This window comes from Podarcis pityusensis, assembly GCF_964106645.2.
Source record: "Podarcis pityusensis genome assembly, chromosome: 4".
In the NCBI taxonomy this organism is placed as follows: Eukaryota; Metazoa; Chordata; class Lepidosauria; order Squamata; family Lacertidae; genus Podarcis; species Podarcis pityusensis.
In genome coordinates, this window is record NC_138027.1 from 102,086,241 (window position 1) to 102,108,190 (window position 21,950).

At 41.2% G+C, this 21,950-nt stretch overlaps 1 long non-coding RNA gene across 2 annotated transcripts; it reads left to right on the top strand.

Moving 5' to 3' along the window:
- The first annotated feature begins 1,730 nt into the window (after positions 1-1,730).
- On the top strand, positions 1,731-21,609 carry LOC308475895. 2 transcript variants are annotated; one of them, XR_013985496.1, is made up of 5 exons: positions 1,731-1,781; positions 4,321-4,406; positions 6,512-6,600; positions 19,191-19,331; positions 20,458-21,609. It is a non-coding gene; the product is annotated as an uncharacterized lncRNA (long non-coding RNA). The 2 variants fall into 2 exon arrangements; XR_013985497.1 differs by lacking the exons at positions 19,191-19,331; positions 20,458-21,609 and having other exon boundaries at positions 6,512-7,363.
- The last annotated feature ends 341 nt before the right edge of the window (positions 21,610-21,950 follow it).

Sequence of the window (21,950 nt, forward strand, 5' to 3'; positions counted from 1 at the left end):
AAACTACAGAGCCTAGGACTTGTTGATCAGAAGGTCGGCGGTTCGAATCCCTGCGACGGGGTGAGCTCCCGTTGCTGGTCCCTGCTCCTGACCTTAAAAATTAACAATCCATGCTACACTCACTAAAGCAAAGACTTTAACTTGTTTCTCTACTTTAGTGTGTGTAGAATGGATTGTTAATTTTTAAGGTCACCATATCAGTCAAGTTTAAAAGTTTTCTTGTGGGCATGTCGTCAGATATTTGTCTGTAAAATTCCCCCCAGCATTAAATTAAATAGAGCTGCAATCCAAACTCCACTTACCTTGGAGTAAGCTCTATTGAATGCTGCTTGCCTTACTTCGTAGTTAACATCAGGGCTTTTTTCCAGCCAGAGCTCACTGGAGCTCAGCTCCAGCAACTCTCAGTTGGGCACCACTTCCACCTCTTTTTCTAGACAAATAGCACTGGTTAACGTGGTTAGGACTGAGCTGTAATTCTTTAATGCCAATGAGATTCCTGAATTGAGATCTCCATTCAACTGACCAACCAATGCATTCAGAATCCAGGGTTATACTGGGGACTGTGAGGAGAATCTTTGAATTTGGTTTATGTGGTAAAGAAACAACAACAATAATAACAGCCTTTATATAACACTTTTAGATGTAAAAACATTTCACATGCATCTTCCAACTGCAACGTTTACCACAACCCTGTAAGGTAAGTTAGGACTGTTATTCCCCCATATTGCAGATTGGAGGGCTGGGACTGGGGGTGGAGCAAGGGAGAGAAACTGAGGCTGAAAGAGACAAACCTGCCTTAGCTCATCAGTCTCTTGGCCATTACAGCGCTCTCTCCTAGACATCTGTACACTAAAGCCTATATTTTCCAGACAAATTCCATTTTGATTCTAGTCAGATGGGACAAGAGCATAAGATTATTGTACTTCAAGACAGAAGCCTCTCTTTGTACTTTGGCACAAAAAAGTACAAAGTAGCTTGTCTTTGTCAATGCTAGAAATATTTTTAATGTATTTTCCCCACATCCCTCTGGCTGTGCTGCAAACCTATATCTATTCCTCTCACAGAGCTACAATTCCCAGGTTCCTGGGACGAGGGATTGACTGTTAAACTACTCTGAGAGTTATAACACTGTGGGAATAGGGTATCCTAACAATTCCCAGCTCCCTTAACAAACTACAGTTCCCAGGAATCTTTTGTGGGAAGATGTGACTGCTTAAAGTGGTATGATACCACTTTGAATGTCTCACGCATATGGCACTTGTTTCTAGTTTCATCCTGAGCCGTTTCTTGGTCATGCTAAATCACGCAAAACCTGTGGCTCTCCAAATGTCCAGCTCCCATCAGCTTCAGACAACTTGGCCAATGGCCACAGATGATGGGAGATGTAACCCTAACAAAACAACAACAAAACAACCTATGGAATAGATACCATTACACGGATGGACCTTATGCATGAACTGACTATAGAATGATCTGATCCACTGGGTCTTCTGCTTTGTTTGTTTGTTTATTAAATGAATTACTTACTTTATGAATTACTTCTGTGGAAATTTACAATTTGAGACTATGAATAGTACTTATCTTAGAAAATACTATGAATAGTATTTATCTTAGAACACAGCCGGTTAAGTCTCATGTGTTTATTTAGGGAAATGTAACCCAGCAACAGCTGGAGAGGCACAGGCAGGGCTTTTTTTTAGCTAGAACTCTCTGAAACTCAGTTCCAGCACCTCTCAAGTGGGCACCATTGCCATTATAAGAGAACGAGGGAGGCATTCAGGGTGAGTTTGAGAACTGTAGGTAGATAGATGAGTTTGCCTTACATTGACTGGTATTGGATGGCCACATTTGTTTAGAAGTTCATATACAATAGCTGATCTGTCATACGAGTTTCACATAAAAACTCATAAAACAGTTACATTTATGGCATGTGGAACATGATCATACAAATTATCCTTGCCTCCTTCTGATGTATATTAATTCTGCTTAAGTCACTGTGGCCCAACTCTCATCTCACCTCCATCCAAGTACTTTGGAAAACTATGTTATGGACTAGTTGCTCTCTGTTAAAAATACCAGCATTTTCATATTGCTTAATCTTTTCAGACAGTCTGGCAATCTATGTGTCACAAGCCACAAGTGTGCTCAAAGGATCTCAAGGCTGTGTATATAGAAAAATAGAAAATGCAAAAATATTTTTTTAAAACATTTTTTTAAAAAAGGTGGCAACATGGGTCATGAAAATCCTTGTCTGGTCTTCATGGATTTGCCCTATGCAGGGCTTATGCTAGCCAAACTTTGTGTGCATCTCCAAAGTAGCAATGCAGTTGTACTTTCATAAATGCTGCATCAGCACAACCATTAAAATAAAAATATTAATCAATAGGCTCTTCATCTCATGAGCTATAATATACATTAATACGAGAATGGCGGTTTCCAATACTTACCTAAATGCATTGCCAGGAATTACAGAGCCAAGGTATTGATTGATCTGTGTGACTCATGTTTTCATAATGATTTCACAATTTTAGGCCTCTGGGCAAACCAGGACTGGATTAACCACTTCAGTAAGTATGCTATGGAAGAAGAGTCCCAGCTATTAAACAGGGGGCCCCACTGTTTTTTTACTAGCTTGCATTCTCATCAATGTAATGGGCTGGCTTAAAATACTCACAACTAAAGGAAATACATTGTGGACCACACGATCCAAATAGCCTACAATATGAGCATGTAATGCACAATCATTGCTCTGTGGATTCGTTATTAGAGTCCAGGTCACCAAACTTGGATTGGAGGGCAGAGGCAAAGCTCAGCATTCTGGTGCTAGGGCAAACAACATGAAAGATGCCCCTAAGCCAATTCCATATGTATTTTATGACATAGAAAATTATGAACAATTGGAATAAAATGACAAGTATGTTTCCAAATTTGGATGAGACTCCATTAGAGAATATTTATGGATTATTTTCAGGAGTTCTAAACTTGTTGCCAACTTAGAGAATTTACAATGCCTAGTACCTGAAGTCTTAAATTTCTGATGAAATTTCTGCAGGATTTAACTCATTTTGTATTTTAGCACCAAATCCCATAATCTCATCTAGCACATTATTAAAATAAATGTTATTTATGTAAATAATGTATTTGACATGATTTTGGTGAATCAGGAATCTTGAATCAGGTCAAGTGCCCCTCTCTCCCCACCCTAGTTCTGGTCCAACTGGAGGGAGTTCCCACGTGGCTATACATCCAGTAGACTTTCCAGCATGGAGATAAGGCTTACAGTGCTTTTCACTGTGCACCTAACATAGTACATGTGGGATCAGAGAGCCACAAGTGGAATGACTGTCCAGATGGATGCAGAGAAGAGAACAAACCATATAGATCAGAAAGTTACATTTGAAACAGCCTGAAGATGTTTGTGGACCATTTCTCAACACACATGTGTGAGATGTGAATTGCTATGTATCCCAAAGGTATGCATTATCTGGTAATTTTCCCTGCCTACATCAAAGGCCCGGTAAATGCTGCATTACCTAAGCACTATTGGTGTGACTACCCCATGCCTCGTCCTGAGCAATGTATGAGATGAAGATGCTTGGGAGAGACAGATGATGGAGAAAAATTGTGCAAAAGTGCTGCTGCCTCCAAGAGTAGCACGGGCACTTTCCACATGTCATACTATTCTGGTTTAGAAATCTGGTTGTAAGGAGATGATGCAGGAGATGTGAGGTAAATCCTCTCACAACTATCTTCTCACATCATATTTCAACCTAGAAGAAAGGAAATGTTTTACTGCCCCAACATATTTTGTTTGAGTTAGAATTCTTCTTCAGGGGAAATGTGTTACATTTTATAATAAAATCAAAACAATTTAACAAGGATTACTTAGCACCTTTCAGATGACAGTGGTGGTAGGGACAATAAAGTATCACTTGGTCCTTTGAGGACACAGATTCTGGCCTGGCTCCTCACTCTGAAGAATGTGCATTTAGGAAGAAGAGTAAGTTGCTTCCAGATGCTGCTCACTAACTCCAGTGCTTTCCCCACTTTCTGGCTGCTTTTCTTAGAGATGACCTTTCTGCCTGGCTGTGCCTCCACTCCAGTCTCTCAGATCTTACACAGGGCTCTGAAAGCCATATAAAGACTTGCCAAATTATAGCTCATGTCATATCTGAAACAGTTCTGAAACTCAAAGTTAACAGCTACTGAAAGCAACTTGAAGTAAACCCCAGATTCCAAAGCTCCTGCCTTAGATTCATTGCTCTGGAAGCTTCAGAGGAATGAGAGAGGTCTTTGATTTCTTTTTGCATTTTCTTAAAGATAGCTGGTGAGAGAAAGATATCGATCCTTCCATCTTGAAGATGTCCTGAGCTTATACTTGGCAGCTTCTACTTCAAAACATAAAGGCAAGTTTCTTAGGCACTGCTACAGAATGGGATATTCTGGCCATTGGCACTGTTCATTCATTTGTCTTGTTCATTTCATAAAACATATACTTGCTGTTTTATAGGTGACTGCATCTCATAATTAACTTGTTTTTCTTAGCTTTCCTAGAGAAAGCTCAGGGTCTTTCCAAAGGTCTAAGGCAAGCTTCCTCAACCTCGGCCCTCCAGATGTTTTTGGCCTACAACTCCCATGATCCCTAGCTAGCAGGACCAGTGGTCAAGGATGATGGACACTGTAGTCTCAAAACATCTGGAGTGCCAAGGTTGAGGAAGCCTGGTCTAAGGGTTTTGAAAATAAACATGGCGCGGGGGAAACAAACCTAAGAGAGCTTCCAGCAGCCTTTTCTGCTTAAGGGTTTGATTGGTTGGAAAAGAGGCATCATAGATCTCATATATAGAATCCCTGGGACACAGGGGGAAACCAGTTCTCAATGCATCCTATTTCAATCAATTGCAGTGTTGGCCCTTTGGGTCTCAAATTTCAGCTGTGCACTGTGTGATGCCAAAATCCCCTCCCCCTGCCTCTCACCTTCCATTCTACATCATAGAATGTGGAGCACCCACAGCTCCACCCCTAAACTTGCCTCTGTCAACTGGCATGCTCAAGCAGTGGTGATCTCATGGGCTCAGCCCAAATTGTGATTATGGGAACTCTTGTGTTTGTCATCATAAGACACATCTTCCATTACTATATGTAACAATGATGTGGTAAACTCTGGGAAGCTTTGAAGGTATGCCTGTACTTCACTTCTTGTTTTCCATGGAAGGTTGCTGGTTTCCAGATATGTATAACTGGGGTGGATGACTCTGTCAATTTTGGTTTCTCCGTCTTTCTTTCTGTCTCTTCGAGCTCTTGCCGTCGGGACGGAGATACAGGACGATGAAGACAAGAACGAGCCGTCTTAAGAACAGCTTCTTCTCCAGAGCGATCTCGGCCCTGAATGGGAAGCCCGGACTTTGAAAGTCATCTAATCTCCCTTGCTGTGTTATACTGTATTGATTAATTAGTGTTTTTATGGAGCAGTCAAGTAATTTCGTTGTCCCCGAAGGGGGCAATGACAATAAAGATATTATTATTATTATTATTATTATTATTATTATTATTATTCTTTCTTTCTTTCTTTCTTTCTTTCTTTCTTTCTTTCTTTCTTTCATTTGCTTACTTGCTTTGGGAAAGAGGCAAGTGTGTCCTGGAAGAGATGCTGTGGGCCTGATCTCTGTGGTGGCACTGCTACAGATGCCCAGAGCTACTGACACAGCAAGAATCAAGTGACAGCAGGGCACAGTTTTAGGGCCAATTCTGTAAGGCACATTTGCCTCGTTCCCATGCTCATACTCTCAGTGCTGCTTCCACCACTCCTACACATTGTCCATTCTCTGTAGCCCCTCTTGGCTCCCTTTTGGTTTCCCACTATGGCTCACCATATACCACTGCATATGTAGATCCAGCCTCAAACTCTCTAGAATTCTAACCAAAGTTCACTTGTGGAAGCAATGCCATCAAACAATTGTGCATGCAGAGCTGCGGCAGTAAATCAAACAGGCTCCCCCCAGAACGACAGGTATTCCTTCCAGTACCAAGATGTGCTTCAGTCAATTTAACACCCTTTATTGATTTTATCAACTTTTTCCTTTAGCAGCAAATAAAAATTTTAACACCCCCCTCCCATGCAGATTAGATTTTGGAACAGAATTAATTTGATTGCACAAGGGAAAGGAGTCAATTTAGCCAGTGTGAATATGAGGTTTTAAAGGTCTTTTTCTTTCTTGACTAAAGGTACAGCATTAAATTCCATCCGTAATCTGAAGACGTAACCCCCATACAAAGGGTATCCAGTGTTTTCTCTTATAAAAGGAAGCTAGACACAAGTCTAAAGTGATGAAATATTGATCTCTGGGGGTACAACCACAGAGCCCTCCAATCACTGGATAATATGATTGAATTGAAATTGAATTTTCTCTCAGATTGAAACTGAATGGCACCTCTACCTACCCCAGAGTAGTTTGAATTAATCTCTGGGTCACCTAACATGATATCCCTTTTGTTTGTTTGTTTTTTTCCTTAGCTGTTCTGTGAACAACTAGCAACTGAGCTAGTGGCTTTGAGACACGACTGGAAAGCAAGGAGCAATAAGCAGTACTGTATATTTAAGAGGTGGGAAATGCTTACCTACATATGGATAAAATCAGCTCATTTCATCACAGTTTAGATGGTCTAGGAAACATCAAGTTTTCAATGGTTTTCATTGGCTTTTTACTGGAAGGACCCCTGTGCTTTTAACTTGTGCATTCTGTCTACTAAGAAAAATGTCACCTGATGGATTTCTGCCCTCCACATAGCTGCTAGAGACACAAGAATGAAGGTGCTTTGGGATTTTGTTTGGCCTGCATTTGTAAGCAAATTGGCCAGATTTAAGCTGTCCAGAGTAATATGCAGATTGGAACACAAGTACCATTCAGTTTTCACACTTCTCTGAATTTTGCATCTCAAAAAAGTGTCAAAATGCATTTGAAATGCAGGTTTTAAATTACAAATTTAAAGTACAAATATGTGTTTCTTAGGGTTCAACGTGTGCAAAAATGCACCCTCCACAGACAACTTGAAAATTACTGAGAGTCTTAATTTTTCTGCCTCCTTTAGCAATTGTAATGTGTTGAACCAGATGCTGTTTGATTCTTAATTGCATTTTTGCAGACGCACTGTGAACCACATGAACTTGCAGACCTCTGCTGGTCCACAAAACACAGTTTGGGAACCCCTGTGTTAGGGAAAATTTTTTAATGCAATTCTTTTTTTTATTCCATAATGATATGGAAACAGGACAGAATGTATCTGTGATTGAACAGATGTGAAACAGGCACAGCCTGAAAATTGTCTCATCCATCTCTATTAAATAATCGTGTCAATAAAAACTGCACCTGTGGTGCTGCCTTATTTCTATGTGTGCCCCCCACCCCCCGCAAAAACCCTCTGCTCAGAACCCACCCTTTGCGTGTGTGTTTTTGGCTTAGTCCTCATCTTTTATTGAAAGAAATCCTTAGCACATGAAGCTGAATTTTCCTCAGATTTATCCCTGGTTTCTTTTGTCATGCCTCTCCTCTGCCTTCTCCTCTGCCGGTGTCAAAGCAAATATTGCAATAGGTGTGTGCGCACACCCCTGACACAGATCCAGCCCTGAGCCATTTGTGGGGATGGGACTGGTGGTTGTGAAGGAGCAGCCACTCCTTTATCACAGCAGGTTGGGGGAGCGACACTTGGTGTCACTCCTGAGCCCACTCACCTCCCGCTAAAATAAGGCTCATCCACACCTTTGTTTGCCCTGCCACTTTCCCCCAGGAAAACCTGCGGCTTAGAGCTGAAGCAGAACAAACAGCAATTGAGTTTTCCTCAGATCATTGATTGTTCCAAAAAGCAATGACAAACCTAGACAGCATCTTAAAAAGCAGAGACATCACCTTGCCAACAAAGGTCCGTATAGTTAAAGCTATGGTTTTCCCAGTAGTGATGTATGGAAGTGAGAGCTGGACCATAAAGAAGGCTGATCACCAAAGAATTGATGCTTTTGAATTCTGGTGCTGGAGGAGACTCTTGAGAGTCCCATGGACTGCAAGAAGATCATACCTATCCATTCTGAAGGAAATCAGCCCTGAGTGCTCACTGGAAGGACAGATCCTGAAGCTGAGGCTCCAGTACTTTGGCCACCTCATGAGAAGAGAAGACTCCGTGGAAAAGATCCTGATGTTGGGAAAGATGGAGGGCACAAGGAGAAGGGGATGACAGAGGACGAGATGGTTGGACAGTGTTCTCGAAGCTACCAGCATGAGTCTGACCAAACTGCAGGAGGCAGTGGAAGACAGGAGTGCCTGGCGTGCTCTGGTCCATGGGGTCACGAAGAGTTGGACACGACTAAACAACTAAACAACAACAAGTCCTAAAGAGCAGGTTTTCCAGGGGAAAGTAACAGTGCAAGGGCAAAACCTCTCAGACCCATGCCTAAAAAGCATGGAACAAGCAGAGAACTGTTTGGACCCATGCTTTCTAGGCATGGAACAAGCGGAAGCATGGATGGGCTATAAGTCTTGCGCATGGCCAGAGCTTCCTCCCCACCAGTGCCAAATTTACATATAAGCTAAACAAGCTATAGCTTAGGGCCCCACTCTCTTGGGGGACCCCAAAAAAATTAAAGGAAAAAACCCTGGATGTACATTTCCAAAATATAAGATAAAAAACCAAATAAAATTAAACCTACATACAGCAACACCATTTAGGTCCATAAGTTACCATATAGTATATATTCAACACAAAAAAACAGTGACAATTTGTTGTTGACAAGGGACAGCTGGACATATAAAGACCCCCATTACCTTCAGTAGCTTAGGGCCTCATCAAACTAAATCCGTCTCTCTCCCCATCCCCATCATATTAAACACATTGAACATTTTCTTGTTTCCAAAGCATGGCCAGGAGTGGGGCAGAAGAAGATGCTGTGTTGCCTTCCACTTCTCCTAACCACAAGGAGCAGGAGGCTTTCAGGGCACTTACCAGGTTGCAAAATACGAGCTCCCTGTATTAATCATTTCAAAGGTTTCATTGACTATTCACTACTGAGCTGCTCCATATCACTAACATATGCCTGCTGTGGCCTTAGCATATACAAATTTTGCAATTGATCAGCACAAACCAATCAATATTGCAAAAAATGATAGTTTATAACATATAAGGAAAAAGCAGGAATAATTATAGATAATGTCAATCATTCCAGAGCTACTTTATTCTTTAATTGTTTAGATAACAGACTCATACCTTTTCCCCCAAGTGCAAAAAAAGACCATTGCATTTCAGGAATGTTGTCATATTACCACATTTTTTAAGCATCTCGAATGACCCATTCAAATTGAAGGAGAAAAAAACAAAACAGCATCAGTAAGGAGACAGACATGTATCATCCCACCTCTTCAACATCCAGGGTATACTAATAAAAAGAAATTATGAAAAGGGCAATAGTAGCAGAAACCTACTTGAAAGCTGTGTCATCTGCTTGCTAATTCAGACCAGGAGTGACCTCAAACAATCAAGGACCCCAGTGGCATTGCTGCCCTCTTTGTTTTCCCCGAGGGAATCCTTTGCCATATATTAACCAAATAGCTGAAACATTTTCCCACCGCGCACAGATGTACTCCTTCAGTGACTCCTCCTCACGAGGTGAGCGTGGTCATGATTTTCTTCTTTGGTTCCTTCTTTGTATAAACTGATCCATTTCACGTGATGGAATGTTAGGTCTTTGTCCCTCTCTGGTATAGAAAATTAAAGTGATGGTTGTGCTAAGTCTTTGTGCTAAGACTTTACTGTTTGACTAGTTTGACTAGACTTGCCCTCCTGATTATTGATCCTCCTTTTTGTTCTTTTTTATACAAATATCAAATGGGGGAATCTGTAGAGGGTGGAATACTGGGAGCACCGAGAGCTAGTTTGGCCTCTGGGAAGGTCCAGGAAGGGACAGGGGAGACCTCTATGCCCTACACACTCTGTGCATAGAAATTAATAAAGTGACATTTTGTGGGCTCATAGCGAAAATGGAGCTAACATGGGATTCATTAAACTGGGTTTAAAAATTAATTATAGCAGCCTTTAAAAAGAAAATGCAAATGTAAAATTACCGTAATTTAAAGCTGTAATTTTAGGAAACCTTAGGGTTCCAATCCTAATTGCACTTGCTAAGAAGTAAGCTGCAGTGAACACATTGATACTTATTTAAAAGTGAACATGCATACGGTTGCACACACTGAACTCAGTGAAATTTATTTCTGAGTAAACTTGTTTGGAATTAACCTATAACTGCCTATTTTTTACAGGAAAGCAGAAAATAGGAAATCAGAGGTGAAAAGGGAGTTACCTATAGTACTATGAAAATATGTTGTTCTATAGCAATGTTTGGTTAATGCCAATCTCTTAAAATAGTTATCAACTTTTGAAATATAAATATAAACCATCACTGGGAATGTCCTATGGTTATATATAGATATAGATATAGATATAGATATAGATATAGATATAGATATAGATATAGATATATATATAAAAGTACATGGTTTTCTTTCTGGCATTGTGGTTTTAAAAACATCAATCACTAAGAAACTTGTTGAGTGAGGAAAGAAATACAATAAATCACTCACGAGCAGATATGATAAAGCTAAAATCTTTCATAGCTGCTGTTCACAGAAAACTAAGGGAGAAGAAAACTGCATGACTGCTCCAGCTGTCAAAATGGTGGCTTCTGTAGGCAGAGCACTCTTACACCTCTGCTTAGGGCAGGGATGGGATGAAGCGCCTCTACCCCACCAGCTGAATGTGGTCACCTGTGCCCCTCTACCTGGGCTTTGGGATGCTCCCTTGGCTCTGCTGCTCACCTTCCCTGAGCCAGTCTGTCTTTCAGTAATTGTGCCAGGCTGGAATGTGTCACTGTATTGTGATAATGTTTCTGGCTTTTCTGTATGGAGGATGGAGGGGTGTATGTGTGTAAATATCTGACTTTTGCATAACAAGAACACAGTCTGCTGTTTAAAGGTAATAGTTAAATCCATTATGCCATCCACTTTTGTATTTCCTCCCCTCACCAGTGGGATGTGACGCCCAGAAGGTGGTCCAAAAGAGAATATGGCCCTCAGGATGAAAAAAGATTCTCCCCACTAGACTGTTTTAGCTTAGGGCTTCTCCCACTTTTAAATGAAGAGGATGCCTGGTGCCATCTTTCAAGCAGTTGGTCTGCAATTCATGCCATTATCCTTAGCTCCCTCTCCCCCCCCCCCCCGCAGTCCTCCAAATGTAGCAATAATCCCCTCACAACCATGCCTCTGGGAGTCCTTGGAGCTCTTCCACCTCTTTCATGCAGCCTTGCATGCATGTATTCCTTATCTATGCATCTCCCATACCTCCTATACCTATTCCCTCCCCACTACTGTGCTTTAGACCAAAAGCTTCCATATACATTATGGCACTCAATAAATAAAAACAACATGCAAAAGAAAATCCCGAAGACTACATGGTCTTATACTGGTCTATTGCAACGATTGGCTTATATAGTTGCTCCACACATTACCTGTTTAATTGAAACATATAGAGACACTTAGCATGTAAACCATATGGCACCATAAAATCAGGTCCTAGCAAACTGAGGTTCCATCAAATTCAAGAGATACACACGTTATGTGGATCTACATTGTTGCATCCTCCACGTGGACCAACTGTTGGCACACAAAATATTTCCCAGCAGATTCTACATAGCTAATAGAACATGTAAACATACTGTCAAAGATGAAAAGGAAGTAAAAGAGCATGCTTTTCAAAAAAATTAGAACAGTATCATAACCTGAAACCCATCATACACATTTCAACATCATGACCTAGTCCTTTTTTAAAAAAGGAAAAAGAGAAAACAAGACAGTCACTTAAAATCATTGAGCTACAATAATAGTCCTAAATTGTGCTTTGGGAAAGGGCACCCTTCCTGCAAGCTATTCATTTTAATACTTCTAAGATGCCTGAGAAATGCAGGTGTTCCTTGAAACAAGACTGAGATCTGGGCTGCAGGCCAAAGTGGGATTGTCCACTGAGAAAGAGCTAGAAGCACCATACCGGGAATGAAACTTACACGGAACATCGACCATGTAGAAAAGCTTATCCAGTTCAAAACCACCCAGGTTTGCTATCACAGCAAGCTTTAGCACACGATCATGGTTTAATATTTTTATATCCATGAAATAACCCTTTATTTCTTGTCACAGTTGAACCTTAAATACACACACCTCCATTCACTCTCATTCTTTTCTAGTCCCTCTGTTGACTTGGTTAAGGGAAGGTGACAGTTCACTGATATTATGCTTTCAGTGTGTCAGATTCCTTTGTTTCAGGGCCCACCCATTCTCTTGCTTGGCTCAAATTTTGATCAGCTTTTGCACCTATTCATTCCTTCGTTTCTGAAAGCTTCTCACATTGTTCTGTGGCTGTGCCATAAGTTTCTTGTGAAAATCCAGTCTTACCAGTGGCATGGAAAATGTGAAAATGTTGCACGGAAATGTTGCCAGTTGCACGGAAAGTGTTTTGGTCCACTTGGTAAACTGATTTTGGAAGGCCTCATGAACAGCTTTCTTTGAATTTTTCACAGATCCACAGGAATCCTCCCACCTCCTCCCTTCCTTTCCACACTCCCCTCCCCATGGTCAGTTTTTCATTAGAGTCAGTTACACTCAGAAAAAAATGGACTAAGCACAACCCAAAAGTAAACAAAGAAGCAGAAGTTTGCTGAAGAGGTTCCAGGGCAAAAATAAAAAGTTTACAAGCAGGGAACCACTGAACAACAATAGTCAGGATTTTGCCAGCAAGTGTGGTTCAGCCCTTAGTTTCCTGTCCTGAATTTCCTATTAGAGGTTCATGATTTCAAGTACTGTGGAAGACAGGGTAATACCCCTGCCAGGTATTGTGAAGAAGTGATGCCAATCAAGGCTAAGACATTTTTCTGCCTTAGGGGCAGCAAGAAATGGTGCCCCCTTTCAAGACAAGGTGAATAGTATCCAAAGCCAGCCAAGTTAAATTGGCACTTGGAACAGAAAAGCTCACAGGAATAAAAATACAGCAATAATAGTCACCACTCCTGATCTCATATTGGATTGTGGGAAAATACTTTGCATTCTGGGGTTGAAGCCCCAGCCGCCACCTTCCCATTGGGCAAATGGGTGCCTCATGCACAGTGCGGCTTGCATGGCAATGGGAAGAGGGGAGCTGAATGCATGAACAGTAGTTGCAAGCTGTTCCACCCACTTTCCTCTTTTGAGGGGTTGCACCTACCCACTCTTTGTGTTTCATAGTGTGGCTACTTTGGTTGCCTTTTGGGCCAAGTAGGAATTTCTAGCCAGCCAGGTAACACCTGGAAGACTGGTCCTTTTAGCTGCTCCACACTTCATGGGACAGAATGATGGTTTGTTAAAGAGGTTGAATGGTTTAAATGGTCACTTAGGCAGGTAGATGCAGGAGAGGAAACAGGCAGATCACCTTTAGGGGCGGTGAGTGGCTAATCTTGTAACTGAGGGTTATAAGATCTGTGGCAGGATTTGGGCCACTATTTGGGGGCAACCTGCCACATCCACTCAGAGCTTTGAGGCCCTGGGAAGTGATGAAGCAGGAAAGCCTCTCTACTCACCTTCAGGGTGAAGTTGGAGTTGGGGGCAAGAGGACTTGCCTCCCCTTATCCCAGTAGAGGCGGCTCTTAACCCAAGAGAAACCCTACAGCTGCAGGCATTTCCCTGAAATTTGTTTATTTAGCTCCTGCACTGATAGCTTTCCCTCTGCAGATTCTGGTCCTGTTTGAATTTATTAATAATGTGGCCTATAGTTCAACTGGTGTCAGAGTTTTTATTTTAGCCCTTGGCTACAAATTCAGTAATGAACACTTTCCTGCTCTTCCATGACACCCAAATCATCTGATTGATATGGCTGCCTTATTCTGCATAAATGGTAGGGCTGGCCCTGCGGCCGGCCAGATGCAGCAGCTGTGGGCTGGAGAAGGGTCCAATAGAGTATAAGGCAGGTGACTATGTTTACATGCTCCCACCCACAAGGGGGGAATTTGGGGTTATAGGCAGGCTGGAAACCGATCAGGTCAGGGAAACTGGATTGCTGAGCAGTCAAAAAGTAAGGACTACTTACAAATTGAAAATTCTCAGACTATAACATTAGAAGAATGCCATCTGTCTTATTCTCCCTTTAAATTTCTGTTAAGCTGACCTTTTGGGATGCAATAATTAGAAATCTTCTTGTATCTCTTGTGCTTTAGTGCTAAGCTAGTTGTAGTTTCTTAGGAAGTGCTTTCCTGAAATTATCTTTTCTCAAAGCCACAGATCAAGAAAGAAAATGCTCCCAGAGGGGGAAAAACAACGAACTGTCTCCAAGATGTATTGTTCTCTTTCTATTAATGGAAATTGCACACCCCCCTTTTCCCCACCCGCAACTCTTCCACAATTGATAGGTTATTTCAGAAAGGCTGTGGAACTGGAATAAGACAAATCAAGCAGAGCTGAACATGTCCTTTCTTTTACGTGGTCAAATTTTTGCATAGTAGCAAGCACAGAAAAGAGCTTCTGATTTTAAAGGCACTCCTGAGAATTTGAGCAGAAAAAGAAATGGCATACAAGAGCTGAAGGTTCAGGCATGCATTTCATTTGAAATTAAGGATAACAAAAACTGTGCACATCCATGAGCTGTTGAGCAAAAAACACTCCTCCTTTGCAAAAGCACTGATGTCAGTACTACAATGTATGTGCCTGATATTGATATAGTCCTGACATACAGAGCAGAAGAGTAATAACTTTTTAATTTCATTTTATCCCATCCTCTGAGGCATTTCAGGAAAACAAGAATAGCTGGGGTGGAGCTGTAGACTTTCCAAAACATGTGCTAAGGCTGTATTTGTATTCCTTTTTTAATGAATAATTGTATTTTTTAAATCAGTAAATGAAAATGGTGTATCACTTAAACTTCAGTATAGGCAGCTTGAAACATAAAAGTCTTCCACAGTAAATTTCCCCTACAGAAGCATATAGTGATGCCCAAACAAAGAGGACATTTTAGACTTTGGGCTAGGATGAAAGGGGAGAAGTCATTTCAGTTTGTGGCCAAGGTTCTCAGCATATCTTGAAGGCCCACAGTTAGGTATGTTCAAGAGTATTTTAAGAGCAATTGTTATGGGTTGTTTTTGTTTGTTTTTTTGGTTTCTCAGCATAATGCATCTTAGAAATACTTATGATAACTAGTTTGGTAGAGCATGAGACTCTTAATTCCAGGGTCAAGGGTTTGAGCCCCACATTGGGTTAAAAATTCTTGCATTGCAAGGGCTTCAACTAGGTGACCCTCATGGCCCCTTCCAACTCTACATTTCTACAATTCTATGAGGATTAATCACGTCACTTGTAACTTGTGCCCATTATTGAAGGAAATATGAGAACTTTGTCAATTGAATAACAAACAGATGCAACTCATTGAGGAAGGCCATATTGAATAATAACTTTACTAGTCTGTACAGGAACACCACACAAGAACCAAACCAGACTAACACTCCTGGCTAATGAGAGAGATTCTATGGATCCTGAATCCACCATCATTCAAGTGTTCCCCACTTTGTTTCTCCAGTGGTCTCCAGTTTAAGGGCCTAAGTACCAATTACAAAAGACCAAAGCTGACTCCAAACCAAATCAGTATCCTAATGAATTCAACCCAAACCTTGTAACTAAAGTCTTAACAATTGCCAAGCACTTTCCATGTCTTACATATATCCTCACAAACTTATTTTAGCAGTGCAGAACATTTTGACTGCTCAAAATCAATAGCTCACCCCATACCCTCCAACATTTCTCTGATGCAAATAGGGACGTCCCATTCCAGAATGATAATTTTACTATTTATACCCCATACATTTTACTGGGTTGACCCAGCCACTCTGAGCAGCTTCCAACATATTTAAAACATAATAAAACATTAAACAACTTCCCTATACAGGATTGCATTCAGACGGCTTGGGGACAGATAACTCCATGCCCTCTAACATTTCTGCAATGAAAATAGGGACATCTTAAGGAAAAGTGGGACATTCTGGGATCAAATCAGAAACCATGACGGCTTCTCTAAATCAGGGACATCGCTGGAAAATAGGGACACTTTGAGGGTCTGTCATACGTTCTTCAGAAGTAGAATGTCTCTGACAGAAGGGTGTGTTGTCAGGAAGTAGAGAACATGAAAGGAAAGAGACAGGTGTCAGAACTCTGTCACGGTGTGACAAATTTTAAATTTATAACATAAAATGCACCTCAGAACTTCATGGCACAGTTGGATCAAATGAAAAATCATTGCTTTCTTCAATCTTGTGTTCTCAATACATCAGCCATCAGAGGACAGGGTTATAAATTAATTTACAATTTTAACTGAAATAATATTGCTGTTGGGGCATCTCCCCAACTAATCAATGTATGAGGAAAAATTGAGCAATGCTTACCTCTGTTGTTACATTAATTTTATCCTCTAGCAAGCTGATATTCCCATTGTTTCATGCATTTATATAGGGACAGCAATAAGGCACAAGTAATGAGCATAAAAAGCCTTAATTTTTCATTTTCTTCAGCTAGAAAACTGGAAGTTTTGAGGAGGTGGACATTTACTTCACAAGACATCTTGTGATGGCGATTCAACAATTGTACATTTCTCTCTTCTCTTCATCTTGCCCTTTCTGTGAGCATGCCATATAAAAGGTCAAAAGGGAGACATGCAACAAAATGTCTCATTGTTCCTGCACCCTGTTGCAGTCAGTCAGCCACACCTTCCTCCAGAATCTTCCACTCCTTTCCCTTTCAATATCATACCCCCAAAGCCAGACAACATCTGATAGTTGCTGAGCACCAAATGCTGAGCTGTTTTGGGGTTCCCTCCCCATGGATTTTCCATACTTCTGCAGTCTTGGGGTTCCCTCAAGCCCACTGGTACCTTCCTCTGGTGTGTGAGCGGTAGTGCCATTTTTGCTCTGTGAGCAATGATACCACTGAACACTGGAAGTAGAGGGGATAACTGATCTTTATTTGGGACAATTGCAGTTGTTGGCTTTTGCCAGGATTCTGGTGTCAGTTGTTTCATGAATAAGCACATCGTGCTTCCTAGATATTGCACTTTCAATGTACTAAATTTATTTATTTATTTAAAAAATATTTTTCATTCTTGCATTTTACAATGTTTTAACAACAAAAATCTAAACAAATTCAACCTCTATTTTCTTAAAATTCCATCCCCCCTCCCCCCGTGGTTCCTTATTTTATGTCATATTCTTACTGCATAACCAATTCAAATTTATTTACAAATTTCTTCTTTATGTTCCCTTTTAATTATTTCTTACTGCTCGTGTTTATGTCAATCCTGCTAACATTTTCAATTATTTACAATTTGTCTTCATATATCCAATAAATTTTCTCCATTCTGTTAAAAAGAAAGTCTCTCTTCCGGTAAGTTTTGCCATCTCTGCATATTCCATCAGTTTTAGTTGCCCGTGGTCTTTCTCTGGAACTGCTTCGTCTTTCCTTTTTTTTTATGTTTTCTGCTTTATTTCAATGAGTTCTGCCAGTAAAAGTTTGGATATTTTTATGGGTGTGGACAATGAGGAGCCGTTTGTTACGCTTCAGATCTGCAACACGTTGAGCGCTCGTCCAGAAAAGTTCAGAGCCTCCAGTGCTCGGCTCACGAGGCGCTTTCCTGCTTCGTAGCCGCGGGTGAAGCGCCACCAAAGCCCCTTCAGGGCGCGCGGGAGGAGCCAGCCGGCCTCCTGGGGCGCACGCGGCGCTCGCGCCCTCCGCAGCCCGCCCAAACGCGCGGCAAGGCCGGGCGAGGCGCCGCTCCTGCAGCCGACGGCCTTCTCTGCGGGGCTTGAGGCGAGGGGGCGCGGGGCGGCGTCTGGGCTGCCTCCTCCGAGCCGGCCAGGCGGCTTCCTGCTCTTAGTGCCGGGACGGGGTCGGGGAAGCACCTGCCGCGCGCCGCCGAGAGGGTGCGGCTTGCCGGGGCTTGAAGCGTCGCAAGCAGCCTGGGCTGGGGAGCGCGCAGCCTCCTCTTTCCATCTCGGGGCCTATACCATTCATGCAGCCCTGACAGCATACAGAAATAGGGTTTTTCATGTTCTTTAGGTATCTCTCCACCAATTATACTTAAAAGGAAAGCTGGTTTTTTTAAAAACAAATGTTATTTTCAACATTTTCCCCAACTCATTATAAACCATTTCCAAGACTTTTGCTATCTTAAACAACCACTACATGTGAAAAAAGTATCTCCCTTTTCTTTACATTTCCAGCCTGTATTTGATTCCACCTTGTACATTTTAGCCAGCTTACTAGGGTTCTAATACCATCTATACATCATTTTCATATGATTTTCTTTTTAACACATAACACTGTAAATTTGAAGTCCACATTCCACAATCTTTCCCATGCTGCCATTTCAATATTATGTCCTATATCCATTGCCCAATGTATCATCAATTATTTGACCTGTTAGTACCGGTAGTTTGTTTGCCATTCTAATAATATTTTAGACATTACTTTTTGATTATTCTTTAGCAGGTCTTTTTCTAACTGAGAGGTTTGATTTGTAAAACCATTCCTTTTATTAACTTAAATAGCTAATTAAGTTGATAATATTGTAACCAGCTTGTTAATATCACTGTTATTTCTTCAAACCTCTTTAATTTAACCCCCACCTCTGTTAACAAATCTCTATACTGTAGGTTAAAGCTACATTGGTGTTTTATTTTCCAGCAAGCTTTTTATATTTATCCCATACTCATTTACTAAATTTATTTTTGCAAGTATAGCAGAAGATGTGAAAACTCAACCCCATATTGCTTTGTAAAAAGAAGCCAGAACAACAAATGCACAGAGTGACCAGAGTGAAACAAACAGCCTGCCAAGTGAAATTTCCACGCATTGGGGCTGATCTACAATCATGTTAAATACTGTTAATGGAAGTGTGTTTTTTAAGATTGCTTATAGTGAGGAGTCACATATTTGAATGTCCCCCCATGTAAAAAAAAATTGTGCCCAGGAAAAACAATTACCTCAGGGGAAGATATCTAGCAGCGTAGCTTTCCTTTTTTTTCATCCAAAAGTCATCTTCCATCTGCAGTCTGTAACCAATACAGCTTTGAAATGAATTATTCATTTTATTTCTAGAACTTCAATGTGGTGTCAGACCCACCCACTCTACTCCCTGGTGACCTGGCCTCAGTCCAAACTGGGTCCCCCTGTGACTTCCTTTTCATGAAGAAAGAAGATGACAGGTGTTCAATACAGCAAGTGCATACACCATGTCTGGTTTGACCCTTCTCTCATTTCAATAATTTACTGAATTTAAAGCTTATTTTAAAAATCCATCATTGGTCTAAATATTTACCTGCATTAAAATTGTATGATTTGTTTCTTAAATGAGTTTTTTAAAGCATAAACTTGGTTTGCATTAAGAATAAACATAATTATATTCATCACAATATTCCCACTCTATAGAACTGGAGTAAGTGCAGTTCTTTTTTTTTCAGGCAGTATTCAAGGGTACACAGTACTGACACCTCTTTTTTGTTGTTAAAAAGTGTGGCACTTACTGTAACAACTTCATGGTGAATACCAGCACCTATTTTTCTAGAGAAAAACACTGAGTTAGTGTATATGAAGATGTCCCCAATGACTCATTCATTCCCATGTTTTCCGCTTCAACAGCACTAAGATAAGAAGAGAATAAACGGATATATTCGTTACATTTATGGAATTTCTTTTGTCTCAGCAAGCTCCTGCAGCTTCTTAGACCTCAATGCAAACCCTTCCGCCGTGTGGGGCTTTACAAAATGTCAGGGTGGCCCCCACATCCACAGCCTTGCCACGCAGAATGGTTAGGGCAGAACATGGACAATGAGAAGTTCGCTGTGCCAGCCAAGAGGTGCTCCAGCAACTGGGCCCACCCGGGGCCTGAGGATGTTGTACAATGGCAGTTGGCTCAGTTCAGACTCCAACCCCCTGGGGATCCCCATCCCCACCTCCAAAATGACCTGTTTCAAGGCCACCTGCCAATGAATGCTTGCAGGCATCCCACCCACCCCCATGTGTTTGGAAAGGGGGGGTGACACACCAATGGAGCAGTGCTTGTCAACAAGGATTCCCATGAGTGCTGGGAAAGAGGGACAGCTCTGTCCAACCCAACACCCAGGCAAGGGAGGGTTGATGTTTTGCAATGCCTAAGCTGGCAGTACCAACTATTTGTTCAGTCAATGATTTTATGATCACGGTAAAAGAAACCATCAGAGTGCCAGGCATGACACAATTGAAATCAATGGGCTTCAGTGTGATTTATTCTGATGTGAACCAGGGGCTGGATGCTGCAGGGTTTTGTGTGTGTGTTTTTTACAAAGTACTGTGTTGTCTTATTTATTTTTCTCATTTGGACTTACAGATACCACATGCATCCCAGTCCAGAGGGAGTAAAGTAAGGTCACTATTCTAACATACCCCAACCCTGCTACTGAGCCAATCAGAGCAAGTTTGACTAAAAACAGCTTATGCTGCTTCAAAAAGATGTTTCTAGGCAAAGAGAATCTGAACACTGAGAAAGTCTCCCTGGGTTTCTTTCGTCTGTGCCAAATGAGCCAGATCTATGTGCAGATCCCTGATTCCATACTCAGATTGCCCTTGTAATAACAAGATAAATACATTAATAAATAGAAAGACTGGAACAGGATTTTCTGTACTCTTCATTTTAGTTAATTTTTAAAAACAGAATAAATGCTGCACTTAGATGCCCTTTCTTGGGCATAAACTCAGGGGAACATACTTGTGAATAAACATGTATAAGGATTCCAGTATCTTTCAGATGATTGCTAAGTTACACAGTTAGTTGTGCAACATCCAGCATGCTATGGGCTATAAAAAATAAATGTACTATTATTGTGTGCTGCTGAAATTACTATTCTAGTGCCTGCGGTTAAAAACAATTAAACAATAATAAGCAAAATTAATTTAGATCATCTCAGAGTTGTGGGGAATCTTACATATGCCTTCACTCCTCCTCCTAAATTTCCTACACTTAATTGTCAGGGTTCAGGAAAACTTTCAAATGGTAAGCATTCTTTTTGTGCAGTGTTTCGAAGCCTGATCAGCAAGTACTGTATATTTATGAAAGAGCTCCACTGATGGGCCAGATCCTGTTATCCGAAAACGGACCTGTAAGCAAGTCTCAATAACAAATTCCGTCCTATTACTGGCTGCCAGCTGAGATGACAGTTAGACATACTCCAGGCAGGGGCACATTTGGGCTGGGCTTCTAACATTCGTTAGTTATTTAAAACAACAGATATCTGTCTATCTTTACACAGCACAATGCCTGGCCAGGGAGCAACAGAGCAAAGGGAATCAACTGGCACATTCCAAGCCCCAGCACATCATGGAAGGCGAGAGATTGGCCTTTGGACCCAGCAAATCTCAAGCCTCTGGCACAACCCCTTCCTCTCCCCTCTCCCAAACACCCTGTTTTGAGAATTTCAACTGCATTCTACTGGTGGGATAAATGCTGACAGTAGGAGCCTCCGGCTATTCACTCCCACTATGCCCCAGCCATCAATATTGGGGTAGGATTGTACTGCAAATTAGTTTTATTTATTTTTTTGGCACATATTATTGCATCTAGTGCATAATATTGCTTAGTGAATGTTGATATTTACTGGTAAAGGTTAGTTAATTCATTTTTTAAAAACTAGCATGGTACATTTTCTTTCACTGAAAAGGCATGAAAAGGTAGGGTGACATTTGGCAGCATACTGTGAAGACACTGCATTGACTTTGAAATTTACTGGTCACGGTGTCAGAAGGTTCTACTTCCTGTTTCTTAAGCATAGAATCATAGAATCATAGAGTTGGAAGAGACCACAAGGGCCATTGAGTCCAACCCCC